Below are 6,353 nucleotides of genomic sequence, written 5' to 3' on the forward strand. Positions count from 1 at the left end.
AGCCACGTGAGCACCAGAAGGTGCACAGGCTTCTTCTGAGATTTATCTTGTCTTGAAAATATTTTAAATTTGCACTATTCATCTGTATTTCATTCCCCCTCCCCATAAACTCTTGGTGTTCGCTAAAACATTACAAATGTTTGCATTATCCATTGGGATCCACATAGGGTTGAAGAATCTGATTTTGAACGTCAAAATGACATAGTAAGGCGTTGTTAAGCGTCTTTTACCCAGTAAACACTAATCAAGTTAGAGTCACCATACTTATTTATCGGGTAAATTTTTTAGTCCTTGTCATTACTCTTATAGGGTAAAATTCACATTCTTTATCATGCTCCCTCGATAAAGTAAGTGATTCGGTAAGCGCTTACATGGTTAGCATTCGGTAAATGTCCCCTTAATAAAGTTAAAACAATATGTTGCCAAAAAAAAATGTTAGAATTGAAACACTCTTAGAATTGATTAATGGTATGCCATTAGCACTCCCCTAATCCTAGGCATGGGAATGGGCCCTAACCCGTCGGGGAACCCGGTCCACACGCCCCAGTCGGGGACGGGGATTCTCCACTAAATCGGGGATGAGGACGGGGATCTTCATTTGTCTCAAACCGGGGATGGGGATGGGGACGGGGACGGGGATCCCCGTTTGTCTCAAACCGAGGATGGGGACGGGGACGGGTATTGTACTCCATGCCCCGCCCCGTACCCGTTATATATATTAATTAATAAATTATATATATATATATATATACATATGTATATTATTTATTTCTACTAAAGCGGTAGTTCATAGTTTCCTATTCCTAACCAAGTTTATAATCTAAAATTGTTATTTTTTGGATGTTAATATGTAATATTTTGGATGTCACGTCTAAATGCAATTACTCGATAAGTTTTGTATATTACTCAATATCTTTTGGTATATGTGACTTTAAGTTTTTTTGGATTTAACTGATTTTTATTTGGTTTTAGGTTATTAGATCTTATATGATGTCGTGGTTTTTTTTGTATTAAATTAAATTCATTTTGGTTTAAGGTTTATTGAAAATGTTTGAGATTTAAACATGTATGGTCTCTTAAATAACTTATATAAACGGAAAAAAATCCCCGTTTCCCCGTTGGGGATGGGGATGGAGATGTGATTATATTCCCCTGATGAGATGGAGACGGAGACGGGGACGGTGATAGAGATCAGTAATCGAGGACGGGGACGGGGATTGAGGTCCCCGCCCCATTCCCATGCCTACCTAATCCTCAATTATGGATCCGCCCTTGTACATATATATAAATGAACACACATACATACATATTAAGAAATTAAATGAAAACCATAAAAAACTTAGATTAAATTTAAAATTAGTAATAGATAAAAACTTGAGCCCCATTGGGCTTTGATGCTTTGTGCAGTCGCACGGGCTGCACGTGACCAGAGTCGGGCCTGGTGACGATAAGACTAAGCCTCAAGCCTTAAAAGCTATGACGAAACCATTGTGTTTTTTCAAGACCCAATTTATGTTAATAATTCTCTAATATCATATATATATATATATATATATATATATATATATATATAGACTTGAGATCATGTGAGACCAATGATTTTTCGTGAGACCCGTAAGACCAATTCTCAACCATTCGATTAGATTTATAATCTGACAATCTAAACATTCATAAACGCCACAAGATTTCTTAATAATTACCAAATTGCCACCGTGAAATTTAGAYCGTTAGATCATTAACTTATAAAGTTGATCAATGAACATAAATTGGTCTTACGGGTCTCACGAAAAACGTTTGGTCTCACGTGAACCCAACCATATATATATATATATATGTATATATATATATTTACTATTATTTAATAAGTTAATGATAATAAACAATTCAAATTAAATTATATATTTAAAATTAATAAATAAGACATTAATTAAATAGATATAAAAATCAAATATGGTGTTAAAAAAGTGTGCATTAGATCATGTCTTATCACAAGTTTAACGTGATGTGTGATACATACAGTTTTTTCGACGACCCTAAAATTGTGTATATAATAATATAAAAATAGGGAGAAATTAGAAAAAATGGAGTCCATGCATGCAATTGCAATTGCAATTGCAATTGCAAGCTGTGTTGTACATATCATTCCATGCACGTGTGCCACATTAAACTCGTCTCCTACCGACCCCCCAACCCCTCAATTATTCCTCTACATCCACACACCAATTAATTCACATTTTTAATTATATTATTCTCTCCTCTATTTTTAATTAAGTATTTAAATTTAAAAAGTATAATTAATATTTTAATCTACTTTTAAGTAGTGAATATATATATATATATATATATATATATATATTTAGTAGTTAATAAGATATATTGGGTTCCAGTAAGAATGAGAATTAAGGTGAAAAACATAAGAAGATATTTCTATCATTGGATACACAATAGAATAAGATGCACCGAGATGCATTAGATCATTCCTCGTATCAAACACGATTCATGGATGAGTTTGAGATTAAAGGTGATCAATGATCCAGATCTTTTCTTACGTTTCTCAACTTAACTTTTTTTCTCTTTCGTCTAATAAGATATGTTAACTAGTGAAAGGTAAAGTTGATATGTGGTTAATTAAAATATTCATATCAAAACTATGTGTTATTTATATTGTGGATCCTTATTTTAGGTTAAAGTGATAACTTTTAAGTATTTTGTAGAGAAAAATTCAAAAAACCCGACAAACTATCCAATTTTGAATGATTAAGTTCCTGAACTTTTTTTGAAATGAAAAAACTATTAAACTTTCTCATTTTTAATGATTAAGCCGTTGAATTGTTTTTTAAATAAAAAAATAATTAAACTTTTTCATTTTAAATGATCAAGTTACTAAACATTTTTTTAATAAATAAACAATCGAACTTCTAAAAATTGATTACCTACATATTTTAATTAAGAAAACTACCTGTAACTGACTAGGAATGTTTTCAAGTAAAAACATTGTTGGTCCCAAACGGATCTAGAAGAGTTTTAAAGGTAACAGTTTGTAGAGGGGAAAGATGAATATAAACACACAATTTTCACTTTTTAAACTCGTTTATTGAAAAAAGAATATCATACGAAATATACAGGTTGTTGAGGAAGAAGATGAGGCTAAAATTTAATCTAAACAATCTTATAAACACACAGATAGCACAGAAGGTAAGAACAAGAACGAATAGAGTTAGAATGAGAATAAGGTGTTTGCTGAGAAAATAGTCTTCTCAACTATTTATTCTCATTGCATTTAATGCAAGTCAGTAGGTACAAGCCACGTGGTAAGCTTTTAGTTGAGTGCTTGTTATTTGTTTTCAAAGTTGTTCTTTGAGAAGTTTTACAGAACATGTTCAACGATCAATTGAACAGACTCAGAGATGATCGTTAAAACTGAACAAAAATACAAAAAGTACGTTCCATCAAATATGAAGGATCATTATCAAATCAACGAGAGAGTTTGGATCAACAAACATACCTAAATCAATTTTACCATGGTCAAACCCTACACCATTAAAACCTCTTGCAAACAACGGTATCGCTCCCCCTCGCCGCTCCCCATTGCCCCAACTTGTTCGTTCTTCATGTCGCCTAACACGTTTTTCGCGCCTGTTATTGATCTCCTTCTTTTTTATCTACTTTTATCTATCAAAAGATAACCGGTTACAAATAGCTTTTCTTGGGTTAAATGAATTTACGTAACCAATTTCTAAGGGTTCGATGGTTTAATTTATTGAAAAAATGTTCAGGGACTTAATTATGCAAATAAGAAAGTTTAATAGTTTTACAATTCAAAATGAAAAAATTCAATGATTTTTTCATTTAAAAAAAATAGTTTATAGACTTAATCATTAATGAGATAATTTATTGAATTTTTTCCTTTTTTAGTTATTTAATCACTTTCAGGTAATTCTCATGAGAAAATTAAAAAAAAAGCCTGATATAATGTAAATTTTATAAATGTATATCTATACTATATTATAGAGTATTTGACAAAAACTCTTAAAAACCATCTTTTATACACGAAGTACTGTTTACTGATGGATATTACTTGAAATTCAATATTACAAGTAAATTGTGTGTAAGTACAACTTATTAAAGCTCTATACTTGAATTCATGTAACTAACTGCAAATAAACATAATCAAATACATGATAAACATCTCATTTTAAATAAAAAAAATCTAAAATATGATTAGAATAATCATTGAGTTCTAACAGAATACTTAATTATTATCTTTATAAAAAATTATATTATTAAACCTAAATTAAATTACTTCGTTAAATTAATTACGATAAAAAATTTGAATCAAAGAAAATTACACAAAACAAGAACATTTAAATAGTTAATTTGTGAAAATATTATCGTTTTCTCAAAACCATATAATATCGTAGATAAGTAAAAAATAAAACAAGATATTGAAATCGAAATGTGTCTCAATACATTATACGACTATTTTTCTAGTAATAATTAAGTACAAGAGAGAGACAAGTTGAAAGCAAAAGTAGATGGATTTAATGTTCGATACGTCAACGTTTCTGTTACATATGAGTTCACGGGGACCTCCCATGTTTCATAGCTGTGTATTAGGCCCACTTATATCTTATATTTGTACAATAAATAAATCCAAATCAATTTTTAATAATATATTTAAAACCAAAAAATTAATTAATAAAATTATTTTTTGACAAATTAATCTTACATCGTCCGTTACTTATTCGGATACACCAAAAACATTTCTTATAAAAAGTTACCAAATTCGTATAATTTATGTAAAAACGTATTTTAATGGGTGTTACCTTTCGACCGTATGGTTTCACTCTTAGTCATGTCTTTTCATAAAATAACGAAACTAGTCATAGGTATGTAATTAACACTTTTTGTTATTACAAGGACTAAATATGTAAATTTGGAAAAACAATAAGTAGACATGAGAATGGGCCCCGACCCGTTGGGAAACCCGGTCCATCCGCCCCAATCGGGGATGGGGACGGAGATAGGGATTCCCGTTTGTCTCAAACCGGGGATGGGGACGGGGACAGGTATGGTACTCCTCGTCCCGCCCCGTATCTGTTATATATAGTCTAAATTTTTTTTATGTTAATATGTAATATTTTGGATGTCAAATCAAAATATAATTACTCGATATGATTTTATATTACTCAATATCTTTTGGTACACGTAATTTTAAGTCTTTTTAGATTTAATTGAACTTTTTTGGTTTTAGGTTATTAGTTCTTATATGTTGTTGTGGTTTTTTTTTGTATTAAATTAAATTCATTTTGGTTATAGGTTTATTGAAAATGTTTGAGATTTAAACATGTATGATCTCTCACATAATTTAAAATAACTTATATAAACGAAAAAAAAATCCCCGTTACCCCGTTGAGGATTCCCGTTTCCCGTTAGGGATGGAGATAAGGATGTGATTGTATTCCCTAACGGGGATGGAGACGAGGATAGAAATAGGTAGTCAGGTACGAAGACGGGGATTGAGGTCCACGCCCCATTCCCATGCCTAACAATAAAAACCTATAATTAATTTACATATTTTGTCCTTACAATTACGCAGGGGCGGATGTAGTGGTTTAAAGGAGGGGGGAAGGGACCCCAGTCAAAAACTCAAAAACAAAAATTCATAGGTTAAAATTTAGGTTTTACATGATTTACCTTTCATTTCCCCCCATTACATTTTTCCGTGGGCCCCCAACCCCAATCAAAACTGTTACTCTAACAAAAAAAAAAATGTTGAAATCAATCAAAAAAATCAAAAAAGTTATTCGAAATCGACAAAAACACTAAAAAATCCTTCGAAATCAACCAAAAAACTTTAAAATTCCCTCGAAAACGTTGTAATTAGGTTAAAAACACATCGGACGATTTTGCGGATTTTTAGTCTACCTTAAAGGTGACCCCACTGAACAAAAATCCTGGATCCGCCACTGCAATTACGGATCTGATTTCAAAAACCCATGACTATTTTCATTATTTAAAAAAAAAATGAAACCCATGATTATATAAATTGATTTTGGTTTAATAATTGGTTGATAGATGAAGGATGTTTGAAAAGAATGGAGGTGAGATTTGTAGACAAGAGGAAAGGGCAAAAAGGTGATGATTGGGGGTAAATAAAGGGGAGGATTGTCCTTTGATGGCAAGTCAATATTGGGACCCTTTCAATGGTGCGTATGTTGGACGGCGCCACATCCACGTGGATCACCCATACACCTTTCCTATTTTCTTATTCTTATTGCCCACAAATTAACAACAATTATTTCCATCAATTATTCTCTCTCTATATATTTCATACAAAATTAAAAATAAAT

Source organism: Cynara cardunculus, unplaced genomic scaffold (assembly GCF_001531365.2).
Source record: "Cynara cardunculus var. scolymus isolate 2C unplaced genomic scaffold, CcrdV1 Un_Scaffold_4279, whole genome shotgun sequence".
NCBI lineage: Eukaryota > Viridiplantae > Streptophyta > Magnoliopsida > Asterales > Asteraceae > Cynara > Cynara cardunculus.